Raw genomic sequence first — 16591 nt, 5'->3', positions numbered from 1 at the left:
AGAGGTTGGGGGGAAAGAGAGAGAGAGAGAGAGAGAGAGAGAGAGAGAGAGAGAAACCATGAAAATGAAAATCAATCAAATGCCACAAAGTAAGAGGCACACAAAGAATCCCTGCTCTGGGTTGCCAAGGCAAATCTGTCAATAGAGTATTGAACAAGCGCATCTGACTTGCAATTATTGTCCCTTTCGAAATGCAACTTGCTCCTTCACCTCACAGATCAAGCCGGGTGCTTGATGGCTTCACAGATTCAGAGTGAAAGGTAGATATTCCGAATGGCGAAAGAACAGAGAGTCCCTCCAGGAAAGATGGAGAAAAATTGCTGTCAGAGGAGCTGACCAGCCGCTGATATATGGGAGGAGACCCACTTTCTTAGGGGTAGCCAGGTTCGCCTAAATGCAGTGATATTAGCTGAATGCAGTACACATGATAGAGTCTTGTGGCACCTGAGGCTAGCACATTTGTTACTGCACAAGCTTGAGTGAGCTAGAACCAGCTCCACCAGACATGACATAAATTGTTATCCTCAGTAAGCAAATAAGAAAAAAAGGGTAAAGCAATGAGGCCAAATAACCGTATACAGTGGTACCTCGGGTTAAGAACTTAATTCATTCTGGAGGTCCGTTCTTAACCTGAAACTGTTCTTAACCTGCAGCAACACTTTAGCTAATGGGGCCTCCCACTGCTGCTGGGCCGCCGGAGCACAATTTCTGTTCTCATCCTGAAGCAAAGTTCTTAACCTGAGGTATTATTTCTGGGTTAGCGGAGTCTGTAACCTGAAGCGTCTGTAACCCGAGGTACCACTGTAACAGAAAAAAAGTACAGTACAATTTGCGTTAATCCAGTATTAAGCAACTGTGAGGAACCATTTTCATTTCAAAGTCCTATTTGTTAGTATTTGTAATGTAATTTCATTGGTAATGCATTTCACAAAGAATAGATGGTATTGGAGAAAGGAGGTGGTAGTTGGTAGGGTTTTTTTTCTGTCAGTGTTGTGAAGATGAGAAGTGTGGGAATTTCATGCAGGTGCTGTCTGGGTTTGTAAATAAAACTTGTTCGGTTGTTACCAGCCTCACAGGTAAAAATATTTATTTTCAAGTATTTGTGTGAGGCGTATATTTTATCACAACCAGATAACAATATTGCCTTCTAGGGAACTTTTTGTGTGTACGGACGACACACCCTTAAATGGAAGCCCAGCCAGATGGACGGGGTATAAATAAATTATTATTATTATTATTATTATTATTATTATTAGGGAACCTCTGGCCTCTGAACCCCTTCCAAGTCTTTCAACATGGCCAGGCAACACCCCACTCCCCTCTCCTTTCAAGGCACGCAAGGATGGGGGTGGAAATTATACCCCCCCCCGTTCCTCAGGTGATTGGTGCAGATCAGCTAAAGGCTTGGGGGAGGACTAAGCATGAAGGGAGAAAATAGTGGCGATCTATGTGACAGGGAAAGAGAGAGACATAGTGTGCACCAAACACACACATAGCATGCATTTGTAGCTGTGTGCAGGCCTGGCCCCACTTACACTGGGGTCTTAGCCCACCTACTGCTAGAACATGCCCCCTTGCCCCAGCTTTCGACCAAGGTAACGCAGCCCTCAGGCTGACAAAGGTTCTACATTCCTTCTGCTGAGGTACAAATCAAAGAGAGAGGAAATTTCAGATTTCTTCCTTATTTACTGGAAGAAAGGGCAAGGGAAGCACTGAGGTTCTGGGTGGTATCTGGAGGTGAAGGGGCCAAGGTAAGGCTGGGCCCTGAATGCTGCATATTGAGCAGTGCTTGCCGCTTAAGTGGATGCAGTTTGTTGACAGCTGAGTGTAATTACAAGATTTTTCTTCTTGAAGAACAGGTCTGCACATGTGTCTCCTGACAACAGAGAAGAGAGACAGCCGCAAGAAAGAGCCCATCAGCTGCTCAGTGAATTGTGATACAGTTGGGATGCCTGGCACAGGGTTTTGCAGCTTCATTCCCCACCCCCTTCTTCTCTCTGCCCATTCTCTGTTGCGGCCACAAAGACTTTTCAACAAAATGCACTTTTTGCGCATATATGTGTGTGTACACATACAGTATACCTGAAGGAGCGTTTCCACCTCCATCATTCTGCCTGGACACTGAGGTCCAGCGCCGAGGGCCTTCTGGTGGTTCCCTCGCTGCGAGAAGCCAAGTTACAGGAGACCAGGCAGAGGGCCTTCTCGGTAGTGGCACCCGCCCTGTGGAACGCCCTCCAACCAGATGTCAAAGAGAAAAATAACTACCAAACTTTTAGAAGACATCTGAAGGCAGCCCTGTTTAGGGAAGCTTTTAATGTTTAATAGGTTATTGTATTTTAGTGTTTTATTGGAAGCCGCCCAGAGTGGCTGGGGAAACCTAGTCAGATGGGCGGGGTATAAAACACAGGACTGCAAAGCTCTAAAAAAACCCCCATATGGATATCCTCAGAGTGAGGCATTTTAGATGAGGTGGCCCAGTGCCTCTGTCCCTTTTCCGAGGCAGCCAGAGATTTTGTTTTAAATTTAGTTTAAAACATTTAAATGATTTGACTTTAAACTAGGTTTGAAAGAGAATTTCTACCCTCCACGGGAAAGCCACAGCAGCAGCAAAGGTGTTCTTGTAGGCCATCTTTCCCAGAATGCTCCTCTTTTTCATCAGGGTGAGACATTGAGATGGGAGAACCCCGCAAGAGCTGGGCAGGTAGTGTGGCCTGCAAGGCAAGTGAGGGTTAATCCACACACAAACACACCTGTCCTTGCTGCAGGAGGCAACTGCCTCAGTTTGCTGAATGGAACTGCCTTCCCTGACAATGATTTATGCTAATGGGGCTTGGCCCTTGCCTGCCCTGGATGAGGTTCCTGTCTGGCCCAATTAGTCTGGCAAGCAGCTTCCTTCAAACCCCTGAAACGTGACTGTTTTGGCTTGACTGCAGGACCCAAGTTCCTCTGCTCACACTTGGCACCTGCAACAGGAGGTTGTGGCACCATGAGCTTTGGTTTAGGGTCCACAGCATGAGTGCACTGGGGAGTGTGCAAAGAGCGATATGCCCTACAGAACCTCCGGGGCAATGCAATCCAGTTAAAAGCCATGCATCAAAGAAGGATCTTCCATATTTGCCTCAATACGATCCCGAATCGGTTTATAATAGTTCCCCCTGTGCCATCCCAGAGAGTTATCTGTAGACAAGGATGGAGGAAAGAAGTCCAGATGGCCCAATCGTGTTAGTAGTACCACAAGCTGAATGCATGGTTACATAAAAGCATTACTATTGGGCCACTTTCTAGTCTCTGGTAGTTGTTTGCTGCTGGGTTAGGGTTGCCATATTTCAAAAAGTGAAAATCCAGACACAAAAGTTGTTGAGCTTTCTGTCTCTCCCCCCCCCCTTTGGGCCAAAGTTGTTCAGCTTTTTTGGCAAAAATGCAAAACAATGGGTTTTTGAGCTAATTGAAAGGAAAATCGCCCAAAACTGCTTCTGTGACATGGGTTGCCATATGTCCAAATTTTACTGCTTCCGACTGCAGTATTCTGGCTACGTCCAGGAAATTCCAGATGTATGGCAACCCTAGGAAGGGTCATAGCTCAGTAGTGGAGCATGTGATTTGTATACTGAAGATCCCAGACTCAATGCGCAGCTGATTTCAATTTAATTTGCTCTTTATTAAATGCTAGATGAGATTGGCCAGTGGCTTAGACTGGTATAATGCAGCTGCTTATATTTCTCGGTAGTAAGCCAGCTATCAAAAGCACACCCTCATTGGTCCTCACATGAACTCCATCAGGAGTCTTCCTCCAAATGGATTCTGCAGTGAAAAAGGCTCTTCTCTGAGCCTTAGCCAAGCAAACTCCTAGCAGGTTGTGGCACTGTCAGGCCCCAGCAGTAGGTCCACAGGACCTAGGCTGACTGAACAGGATAAGTCAGTCTCACAGACTGCCTGGCCCCAATTGTGTTCAGGGCTTTAATAGGTGAAAAACAGCACCTTAAACTTGTCTCCTTGGCCCAATAGCTAACTGGAAGCCTGTGCAAATATCTCAGCTCTGGCACTGTGTGTGTGTATATATAGTGGCAGCAATGTACAGTAGCTACAGCTTCCAAACCATCCTCAAGGATTGCCCTTCACAGAGCTTGTTACTGCAGCCCAGTCTTGAGAGTGCCACACATGGATCCCATGGTATGGTTGTAGCTGATGTACCAGCTGAAGTTGGCAGTAGGTGTGCCTTGCAACTGAGGTCAGTTGGGTCTCTAGTGTCAAAGATGGATCTAAGAGCACCCTCAAGTAGAAACCCTAATACCTTGGCTGTGGTGACCCCTGCTGAGAGGATCCTTGTGGTGATCCATGTGCTTTGTTAGCGATCGGACTCAAGAGGGTGAGATGGAGGAGGTGTAATGGTGGAGATCACCCTCCCCTTTCTCCTGACACTGCAGGAGAAGAGGGAGACAGCCTTGATTTACAGCAGGGCTTTAAGGGGTTTGAGGAAAGTCACAGCTGAGAGAGAGACAAACAGAAAAGTTGGGATGTGTTAGAAGACCGGGGGGGGGGGGGGCAATGACTGAGGCAGGGCAGCCAGATGACACGTCACTGGAGAGTATTTCTGATCCCCCTTCTCCCAGAACGTGGCGTTCATTAAGAGTACAGGAACAAAGGACTCAAAGACATTAGACCATGAGTGGCCACCATAAGTTAAGACGCTGTTGCTAGGAATGAGGGAGGAGGAGCCCAGTTTGGAGCAACGCCATTGTCAAGGCTTGTTGCTTTCTTTTGTCTCTTGCTATTAGGATTGAAGGGACGCAGGTGGCGCTGTGGTCTAAACCACACAGCCTCTTGGGCTTGCCGATCAGAAGGTCAGCGGTTCGAATCGCAGCAATGGGGTCAGCTCCCGTTGCTCGGTCCCAGCTCCTGTCAACCTAGCAGTTTGAAAGCACACGCAAAAGTGCAAGTAGATAAATAGGTACTACTCCGTGGGAAGGTAAACAGCGTTTCCACGAACTGTTCTGGTTTCAGTGTTCCGTTGTGCCAGAAGCAGCTTAGTCATGCTGGCTACGTGACCTGGAAAAACTGTCTGTGGACAAATGCCAGCTCCTTCAGCTTCTAAAGCGAGATGAGCGTGGCAACTCAAGAGTCGTCTGCGACTGGACTTAACTGTCAGGGGTCCTTTACCTTTACCTTTTTATTAGGATTGAATAAAATTCATTTTTTTAAAAAGGACTCTACCTTGTTTTCCCTGTTCTTGCTGCAGGGAATTGCTTCCCTGAAGCCTCAACATGCTTAGTATTTATGAAGTGCTTTTCCCGATTGCTTCATACCCATTGCCTCATTATTTCTGCATGATAACCCTGTAAGCTAGGTCAGTAGTATTATACCCATGTTACAGATGAAATGGTTGAGGCAAAGAAATAGCAGCTTGGCTGAGGCCGCTGTTCCTGATGGAGCTGAGATCTGGGGACTTTGGGTTTAATGGCTTAGGGCTGAGGGTCTTCATCCTTGTAGCAGACAAGTATACACTTAGCTAGCTCTTAGCCCACTATGTTGCAGTGGCTGATCTGGCAGATGCTCCTGCACTAGGGAAGCAGATGCTGCACCCGTGATCTGCAAAGAGAGTGCAGAAGAGTTGATGGGCAGGCAAGGGTCACTGAATAGCCCCGTGAGGACATCCTCCTAGGCAAACCTTCAGAGCAGCTCTGTGCCACAGTAGAATAGAATCTGGTCTGGGTGTTGGGGCAAGAGTGGCAAGCCTGGATAGCTCTGCCCCACTTTTCTTGCAGAGGATACCAGGCAAGTGTACATGTCCACTGCTGCAGACAAAGTAGAAGCAGCCAGTCACTCTTGCCAGCCACCTTCAACCAGTCCAGAGTATTTCTTGAGATGCAGCTGTTTTCTGGGGCAGTTGCCTTCTTTTCATTGGCTTTGTGGCCTGTAGGTGGGGCAGTGGTAGGGAGGAGGCTGGCGGCTGGGCCAGTCTGTGAGTTTCCTCTCTGCACCTGAGCAGAGATGCCTGTGCAGCAGCCACCCCACCCGGCCTCAACCCGCCCCACCCCGGGCTTCTCCTTCCAGCAGCCTCGCAGCCCACCCAGCCTACTCCTCCTTCAGATTCTGCAACCGACAGCACCGCACTGGCAGCCTCAACAAAATGCCAGCGTGCACACACGGCTGTTTGTGAAACGATGTCACCAGCCCGGCGACCACCCTGCAGCTTTTATCCTCTCAGCAGATTACACAGGGGCCTTTATGGTTTGGGAAGATTTAGTTGACAAGCCGGGGGAGCCCTCCTCCGTGCGCTAGGCATGCTGTCGCTGCTCGGATGGTGTGCTCTCCCTGCTATAAAGCTGCTTAGCCTGGCCTCCAGTGCCACGACACTAAACCTATTACCAGATGATTTGTATGGAGGGTAAGGGCTCAGTTCCACTAGTAAGTAAGGCAGGGCTGTGATTGTGGTGCTTTAACTCCTTGCGCGCTGCCCAGAGCTGGCAAGGCCTTTGTGACCGAGTGCTGATGATACAACAGCACGCAAGGAAATAGGGGGAGCACACATAACAACTCACGAAGGTGATGCAGCTATCTGCTGCATTTCTCAAACCAATTCTCCCCATTGCCCACATCCCCTTTCTCATGCAGCCTAGCGCAGCTGTCCCTGGTTGTGTGAAGTAAGTGATTTGCAAAGGGGGAAATGTGGCAATGACTGGGTTAATCACTACTGAGCACTTGCAGCACCTCGACCAATTAAATAGCTCGACCCACTTTGATCTATTTGCTTGCAGTGGCTGAAAAGAAACAGAAGAGTGTTGGGGGTGTGGGAAGGTAGATCCATACCCCTAGCAGGCTACATTGCTAGCCGGAACATCTGGAGTAAGATCTGCAAAACATCAGGTTACAGAGTACCTAGCGAGACATGTTAACACTTGTTTAGTATGGACGACAAGGCTGTGCTTTTCTCGATTAAATGGGGCAAGCATATGTAATTATTCTTCCGCCCTGCTTAGGCCATCAGCTAAAGAGCATTTATTGCATAAATGCCTCTCTATTCCATATGGACACAGGATTTTGCTTGGATACGATTTATGCAGGAGGAATCTATTTGAGCATGTCAGGATTCTATGGTGATGCACATAGACAGATACAGAGGGGAACTCCAGATGTCCCCATATCCACACCAGACAGTCCTCTGGAGTTTCCTTCTTGGCTCCCATTTGTTAATGGAAACAGGATCCTCTGGCCTAAGAAGCCCATCTGATTTCCCCCAGAGTATCCAGAGGTTACATCACATCTGGTTCCTATGGAGACTGCAGTGATGTCAGAAACAAAAGGAGGGGATAAGCTGCTGCTGTCTCGCTGAATAAATCTTCTCATCAGTACTGCAAAGATGAAGCAGGAATAGTCTTGCAGCTAAGGAAAGGCCTGAAAGGGAGGAGGTTCTTCCATCCTTGGGAATGTCCCCACCCTTAATAAAGACATTTCAGATTTCCTGTTCAGGTCTTTGAGGCCTCGTGCAGCAGTGAGGAAAAATCAGGCCCAGTTAATAAGCCACCCTATGCTATTACTCAGAATTTGGATGAATCATGCTGAAAGATCAAGATGTCATTTTGCCCAGCTGTGGGGACTATTCTGTGGAAACCCACAGAAGGCTGCTGCTCCTTTCATTTCCCAGTTTGTTACAGGACAAGGGACAAAGCCCAGGCTAGCTGGTTGGGGGGTCCTTTGGCCTCCCCTGAGAAGGTTCTGGGAACTCCAGCTGTCACAAGCCGATTGGTCTGAGAGAGATGCCATTTCCTGGGGGGTCTCCCCTTCTGCTAATTCTGTACCTTGTACTTCTGGTTTCATGTCTCTGAGCAAGGCCTTTTTTGTGGGGTGGGGTGGGGGATGGAGAAGCACACACAGTACTTCCAGAGACATGGAGGACGGGGATACTGTTAAGCAGTTTCTGTTGCCAGGTTAACGACTAAACAACAACAATAAAAATAAAAATCCAAGGCTTTTAATCTTCATTAAAAAAACCAAACTCCTTTGCTGGCCAGGTATAGCAGGTTTTATACTGTTCTTTCAATTATTAGTTTTATCTTGTTTTATACTGTGGTGTAATCGTGCTGTATTTTTAAGCCATCTGCATTATGCTGAATCTGAGTAGTGGTCCACTTGGGTTGGCTGTCCCATCTGCTCTGAACACCAGCAGCTTTCCTGGGCCTCAAGGTGAGGAATTTCTCCAGTCCTGCTACCAAGTTCCTTTGTCGCAGGCAGTGGCATAGTGTGGGTTGCCAGTGCCCGGGGCCATGTGGAAGGGAGGGAAACAGAGTACACATGCACATTCAACTGCCTAACAGTGTCTGCGCCACCCAGGAGATCGCAGACACAGAGATAAGAAAAGAAGAGTCGTTCTGCTGTCTGGAGAGGTCACTTCCTGGTTCACATGGAGAAGCTGTTTTCAGTGGAGCCCAGTGGCAGAGAGCACAGCTGTCTTGAGGCAGCACCGGGTGTTGAAATTTTGCACTCCTAACAATTTTGCCCCTGGTGCATTCGCCCCTGTGGCTCCTCCAATGCTACAGCACTGATCACAGGAGGTTCCAGGACAGCCTTCCCCAAGTTGGTGCTCTTTAGGTGTTTGGGGCTAGAATTCCCATCGGCCCCAGAGCGTGTAACCATGCTGGCTGGGACTGATGGGAGATGTAGCAAAAACATCTGGAGGGCACCCAGTTGGGGAAGGATTTTGCTAGGGATCAGAACTTGATGCTTCTGCTTGAGCTCTGTTATTGATCTGAACCCTGTTTTAGCTTTCAGCTTTTTAAAGAAAATTGTTAGTTTATTAATGTCTGAGCACTCAGACTGGACAATACCATGTGCCTCCTCCCAGTGCTATTCATCCTGGAACTTACTGTGTTATCCATAGGTCATAATAATAAATCATAAAAACAATTAAATATAAACAACATACACAGAATACTGTGGTTTCATAAGAATCCACAGCATTGACTTTACTCAAAATTGCCAAAGTAATTCAATGCAAGCTTACTCCCAACTAAGTGTGTATAGGATTCAGGGCTGGCCCAAGATATTTTAGCACCTGAGGCAAACCGCAAAATGGCACCCCCATGCCGCCAGGGAAGAAAGTGAAGAGTCTGCATCAGGAAGAAGAGGGGAGTAAATATCTACACTGGGATCTGCTGCCCCTGTGGATCTTGCTACCTGAGGCATTTGCCTCACCTTGTCTCATGGGTGGGCCGGCCCTGATAGGATGACAGCTGCAACTTTACATCCAACTATTTTACAGTGTCCTCAAAGTGACTTGCAGTAATCGGGTGGGGGGAATCATTGTCTTAAAGAAAATCCACATAACAGTAAAACATTTTGATCAAGACAGAAGCCGACATCTCAGAACAGTAACTTAAAAAGCGAAGGTCTGGCAAAAAAACAGAAGCTTTTAGGATGCTCCTCCTGAAGGCACTGATGAGACGGATCCTCTCATTTCCACTTAAGAAATATTCAAAGGTACAATCCGGTCAAGCACTTTTAAAGCCCCTTGGATTTCAGTGGGAAAGGGTGACCGCAATAGTTAATGCTCATGTTGAACTCAATGGGGTTTGGAAGGGCTGAAATTTGGGAGGTTCATGTCTGACCTTTTCTTTTGCTTTTCAAAATAGGATAAGTAGACTCATTAAAACTTTCTGAATAGGAAAGGAGACACAAAAACCTATTCCTGGCTACTGTATCATAGCTTGAATTCCTGCGTGGGGTGTGATTGTGTGTCTTATATGTGTGTTCGCATGGCATTTTCTGTGAAGGTGGACAGAGCTTCCTTCCTTACAGACCTATTTCCACAGCCTGGTGTGACTTACTCATCCTGTCCTCTCACTGTCCCCACAAGGAACTGGAATTTCAAGCATGTTTATTTGCTTATGGCCCCATTCTCTTCTGAATGTTTTGTCTCATCACAAGAAACAGAGATAGTCTCACAACTACTGCAATGCATTACACCTGGGACTGCTCTAGAAAACTGGTTCAGAAAATGCAGCTGGCACAGAACATGACAGCTAGATTATTATTTGTAAGGTGCATGTCTGGAGATCTGACCTGTTTGTTTTTTAATATGGGCACAATTCAAGGTGATGCTTTTTGTAACTTTATGGCCCTAAATGGCTTGGAAACAAAGTGCCACCTTGTCTTACATGAACAGTCCTAATCTTTAAGATCTGCTTTGAAAGCCCTCCTTCACAGGTTAGATGGTGATTGGGGAAGGGGACTCAGAACTGCAGTACACTATGACATTGTTATTTTTCGGACATTTGCTTAAGTCATTTTTATTCTCCAGGGCTTTTAATGGGTGATCTGTGTTTCTGCAGCTTTCATCTCACTGAGTTTCACTTAATTCTATCAAGAATACAAAAAACAAAATAAAACCAGTGTATTGCAGCAATGCTTGATCTCAGTAGATTCACGGTCCATTCAATTCAACAGGGTTCTCACACTTGACAAATATATACCTTCGATGTCTGGTTAGCTCTTGCAAGACAAAAAAATATTAATGTATTTACATCGCTTGCTTTTGCATTCACGTTTTGCCTTCCAGTCCACTAAGCATCTTTAATGGTGCTCAGTGTTAAAACCATTGAAAAATACAACAATAACTCAACATATTATTGAAGACATGATCAATGTACACAATAACCAACACCTGCAACTTAGAATTTCACAGTTATAGTCAGTTGCACTTCATGTTGACTGCACAGTTACTAAGGGTCAGTTTTCAGAATTCCAATAAGGTATTTATGATTTGGGGTCTCTCTCTCTATCTCTCGCAAATAAAAAAAATGAGCCGTTTGTGACACACTTCATGAAAACTGGGGGCAGGGATTTAAAGCCCCTTTCATGTGTGATCTCTAGCCTGGGCATTCCCAAAATAGATACTGCCGGTTTCAGGCTGTGCTTGGGCTGCTTTGTACCACTGGCAAGGTGCTTGCCCTTAAATTTGTAGCAAAGTCTCACATTTGACCTATGACCACCATGTCATGAAACATTAATCTCCTCCGTGTGCTTTGGCTGCATCTGCACTTCTCACTGCTGCTACTTGGATTTCGCATTAAACCAAAGTAAGAGTGCCGCTGCACCTCTGACCCAAACAGCACCACCATTGCTCTGGATCCGGCAGCTGACTTGGCTCGCCTAATAATCACCCTCATTATTGTCTACATATTCGGATCCCCCAGCTTGGCTGGGTATTTATGCACCACTAGTGTTCAATCAACTTGCACCGTGGTGCAGATCCCATGGGTCTGCGAGGCACTGGCATGCATCCAAATATTCAACTGACCCACTGACTCCGGCAGGAGCAAGCAAGCCCTGTTTCTATACATTTGTTAGAAGGGTAATAATTTGCAAGGCTACAGAAAACCACTCACCAAGCAAGTGCTGATTTGCAAGCAATTATATATATTTTTTATAGAGTAGGTCTGCGGTGCCCAAGAACGCTGCAAACTCATATGCAAGTTGCTACAGGCACACACCTTTGCACACCCATGTAAGAGACGCAGCCCATGCTTTAGATGTGGGTGGCAGCGTCTCCTATGTCGCATTGGTTAGAACTGAGATGTGAATATTGCAGAGAGAATGAGTGAAACAGGAGAGCAAAATAACACCATCAAGCAATAGGCAAACACTCTATTCCCAGAGGCAGTTTTAGGGGAGTGCAGCAGAGCCTTGGAGATGGCACAACTATAATTTTGAATTGAACGCAAGAGGCAGGGGGGGTGTGCACCGAATTTTGGTGTTGCACTGGGCACCACAGAAATTTGAGACCCCAAGGCCCGCCACTGCTGTTCCTTAGCACAGAAAGCAAGTCCCACCGCATTCACTATGTGAACTCCGACAGTAGAGTTTTGTGGGACTTACTCCATTATGTAATTCATTTGTTTCATTTTGAAATATATTATTTTTGCTAGCCTCCCTTGGGCATTCACTGAAAGATAGGACGTAAATATTCATAATAATTAACACACAAACAAAGGCGTGCTGAAAAGAAAGATGATGTGTCGAAGAGCCAAACCAATACTTAGCAACCCATTACTAAAGTCAGAACCAAAGCTCCACTGTAAATTTGGAGGCCATGCCCGATTTCTGTGCTGAGAGCCCTGGAGCAATTTTACATGGCTAAGCTGAATCACAGAATCATAGTTGGAAGGGACCCCAAAGGACCTCTAGTCCAGCCCCCTGCAATGCAGAAATCTCAGCTAAAGCATCCATGACAGATGGCCATCCAGCCTCTGCTTAAACACCTCCAAGGAAGGAGAGTCCACCCTCTTGTGGGAGTCTGTTCCACTGCTGAACAGCTCTGTTAGAATTTTTTTTCTGAATATTTAGTTGGAATCTTCCTTCTTGCAACTTGAAGCCATTGGTTCAAGTACTACCCTCCAGAGTACCTGCAAAGAACACCTGCAAAGCTACTTGACGCAGTGCCATATCATTTTGCGATCCTTCTGGGTCATTTGCGTCTTCATTTCTTTTCTAAATATAGGTGTTTTCTTATTATAAAAAAATGCTGTGTGCTCCCCTGCTCCAGCTGCAAGGGAAACAAAACAGGGAAGACAAATACCAGCTGTCGCTAGAGCAAGGCGTCCCCCATTCCTTGTATGGGGTGGGGCTGCCATAAGAACATAAGAAGAAACTTCCTGGATCCAGCCAAAGACCCACCTAGTCGTGCATCTTGTTCTCACAACAGCCAACTGCCTGCCCATAGAAAGCCCACCAGCAGGACCTAAGTGCGACAACGCTCTCCTCACTTGTGATTTCCAGCAAGTGGTATTCAGAGGCATACAGCCTCTGACTTCAGAAATACAACACAGCAATTGTAGCTAAGAGTCATTGGTAGCTTTTGTCTTCATGAATTTGTCTAATCTTTCCCTTGAAGATATCAAAATATGCCGCCATCACTGCCTCTTGTGGAAACAAATGCCATAGTTTCACTATGCCCCTGTGTGAAGTTAGGGCATTCCTTTGTCCTGAATCTTTCAACATTCATTTTCCTTGGATAGTCCAGGGTTCTAAAGCTATGAGAGGGGAAGAGCACTTTCTCTGCTCCATGCACAAGCTCATACATCTCTGTCATGTCCCGCTGTCCCTCTGTCTTGTCTCTTTTCTGAACTAAAAAACCCCAAGTGTTGTACCTCTTCTACACAGAAGAGTTTACTTCGACCCCTTAATCATTTTGGTTGTCCTTTCGCAACTCTGCAGCATTGCATTTGAGGTACACATTATTCCAAGTGCTGTCTCACTATATCATGCTACTGGCATCAAGCTGTGGCATGTACAGTGGTACCTCAGGTTACAAATGCTTTGGGTTACAAACGCTTCAGGTTACAGACTCCACTAACCCAGAAGTAGTACCTCGGGTTAAGAACTTTACCTCAGGATGAGAACAGAAATCTCGTGGCAGCGGTGCAACGGTAGCGGAAGGCCCCATTAGCTAAAGTGGTACCTCAGGTTAAGAACAGTTTCAGGTTAAGAAAGGACCTCAGGAATGAATTAAGTTCTGAACCAGTGGTACCACAGTATTCTACTTTAAACTAAGGGAGAAACTGGGGCTTTTATAAATATGTGGGAAAGTCCAGTGTATCTAACACAAAAGACAGCTAGAGGACATCTAGCGTCATGAGACAGTAACTACATCTGTGTGAGCAAGGCTAAGCTGAGGCAGCGCTGATACCCTTTGAGGCTAGAAGTGTCTGAGGGGGGAAGGCTGGCAGTTGTAGACTTTGACCCACCAAGCTCCACGACCAGATAAAATGACCCAATCTGAAATCATTTTGATTGATTTCATAGTATCCTGCAACTCTTGTTTCCAGTGAAAGAAGCTGATTTTTTTTTTTTAAGTGAACCCAAATTGGAAATGACCACCCATGCATCTGCTTTAGAGACACATCTGTTTCTCGTTGTGTTTTGGAAAGTGTTTCAACTAAAAAGTACATCTGTACAGGGGTGGGGGTTGTGTGGGCTGGGAGGGTAGTGGCGAAGAACTGGAAATGATCTTTCAGCACCTCAGAACCTGTATGGTGGTGTGCAACCTACAATTGTAACACCAACACGTGCTGTTTTGCCAGTACCACCTAAGCAATGGTACCGCCAGAGAGGTTCTTCCATCACACAGAGGCTGGTAGGGGTTTTTTTTAGTCTTCCTCTCTTCATGATTTCGGTTTCATGCTAAAACACCTGTGCCCTCAAGCACAGTGCTATTTTTCTAGAAAAAGAGGTGCCACAATGGCGCCCACCTGAGAGGTGCCAGAACTGAGTTCCAGTGAGTTCCAGCTGGGGGAAAAAATCCTGTACAAGTGACATGTCATTTTATCCATAAAGGCAGAAGACAAAATGTGTGATGCGATTCCCAAACACTGGGAATGGCTTACATTGCAGTTTGAACCATTGGCTTAAAGATGTTTCAGAGAAGAGCAGCCGTGCTTATACCACTGCATCCTGGGGAAAAGGCAGCGTTAGAAATTTCATGTGGGAAAGGAGGGCACCGACAGGTAAAGCCCCACGGATTCATCTCCAGTGGTGGCTCAGAAACAGCCAGAGTAGCCTAGCATCCTGGGATTGGGCTGAGTTCAGATTCCTGCTCAGGAGCTGACCTTGGGCCTAGCACCGGACCTCAGCCTACTGCTTCTCCCGGGGTTGTTGTAAGAATAAAATAGGATCACATCATTTGTACGGTCCAAGCTCCACAGAACAGGTAAGGGATACAAGTTTGCTGTACAAATTTAAAAGTATGAAAATCACTAGGATGAAGATCTCTGTGTTACATGTGCAGGGCATCCCACAGAGTTTAAAGGAGCATCAACATCTGTTTTCATCTTCATTGTGGCAGAAGTCACACATACATTGTATGTATGTATGTATGTATGTATGTATACATAACATACATTTATAGCCCACCTCTTCTTTAAGTAGCTCATGCATCTCCACCCCACCTGCCATTTTATTCTCACAACAACTCCTAGAGATAGTCCCTGGCCAAAGGTCACCCATGAGCTTTATGGCCTTATAAGATTGCAGCCTACGGCTCCATCTGCATTATACATGTAAAGCAGCATCATACCACTTCAAACAGTCATGGCTTCCCCCAAAGAATCCTGGGAACTGTCATTTGTTAAAAATGCGGAGAGTGGTTAACACACTGTTATTCTCCTCACAGAGCTACAATTCCCAGAGTTCCCTGGGAAGAGGGATTGACTGTTAAACCACATTGGGAATGGGGTTTCTTAACAACCCTCAGTACCCTTAACAAACCACAGCTCCCAAGATTATGGCTGTATAAAGTGGTTTGACACTGCTTTAAAAGTATAGCGCAGATAGGATCTTATACAGTACACCTCCCACCTGTAACTCTCATTAACTCAGTTGGACTTAACTTCTGAGGAAACATGCCTAAGCTGCACGGGGTTTATTGAATGTAAAGGTCTGTCATATGAAAGGTCATTCTGTACTGATGAAACTGATTGCACAAAATGTACTCCAGCTGATTTGGAAATCTGTTGATTGCCTAAACAATTAACCCTTAAGCAAAAGGTAATTGACTTTAAACAGAAATGGGACTATGGGTCTAGTCTAGCCCAAATACGAGTTATGGTTTATCTAAGTCAGTTCTTGACTAAGTATTCCTTCCTGGCATCTAATAAATAGCTGCCATTTTCCAACCCAGTTGTTCATAAGTAAGGAAATTACAGGTTGGCATACCTGCCTTCTTTGCCAGCTCAGCCTCTCCACATTTTGAGGAGGCCTAATGTGGCTGATTCATCCTGTTCCTTGGCCTCTGCTTACGCACCATGGTGTACTGTTTACTTCCGTGCCTGAATGGCGAGCCTGCTAAATTAAGCCCTCCAACAATCGTTTGTTGATTCTCCCATTACATTTCCATAGGCTCTCTGACTTCACAAAGGGGCTGCTTTAAAGGGCAGGCGCAATTGCTGTGCAAAGTGATTCAGCAAAGAAACAGGCTTGTTGCTATTCTCCAAGCGGCTCCTGAGCCAGACACTCGGTAACTGCATTGAGAAGCACGAGCTTCTGCTGATGTCCCTATTGTTTGTCCTTGCGTACGTGGGGAAGCTGCTGCATTAATTTCAATCAGCGAATATGAGCTTCCATCAATGGTGCTCTGGCTCAGGCCTGACTGTGCAATGCTGGTTCCACAGGCCCAGCTTCCGTAGTTGGCACAGTCAGATATGCGCCACAGTCCACGCCCTGGCAATGGTGGTCATTGCCAGCTAGAGCTTGTCAGGCTCCTCATGCTGGGTTTCAGAGGTACTTAGAAACAGTGTCTCCCTGAGGCCTGGCATAAAGTCTCATGGACAGTGCTATTTTTCTAGAAAAAGAGGCTTTAGAACCCACCATGAACACTTCCCTCATTCTCATAGAATGGTACTGGCACTGACCTGAGAGGTGCCGGAACTGAGTTCCAGCAAGTTCTGGCTGGAAAAAAGCCCTCATCAGGGGCAAACCCCCCACATCACTCAATCCCAGGCCTCAGAAGAGCACCTCATCCCTTGAGCTGTGCCTCTAAAGCACCTCATGTAGCACCTCATCCCTTGAGCTGTGCCTCTAAAGCTGAGCATTCAGAAACACT

This window comes from Podarcis gaigeae (genome assembly GCF_964106915.1).
Source record: "Podarcis gaigeae genome assembly, chromosome: 2".
Classification (NCBI taxonomy): Eukaryota; Metazoa; Chordata; class Lepidosauria; order Squamata; family Lacertidae; genus Podarcis; species Podarcis gaigeae.
This window is presented reverse-complemented; position numbering follows the sequence as displayed.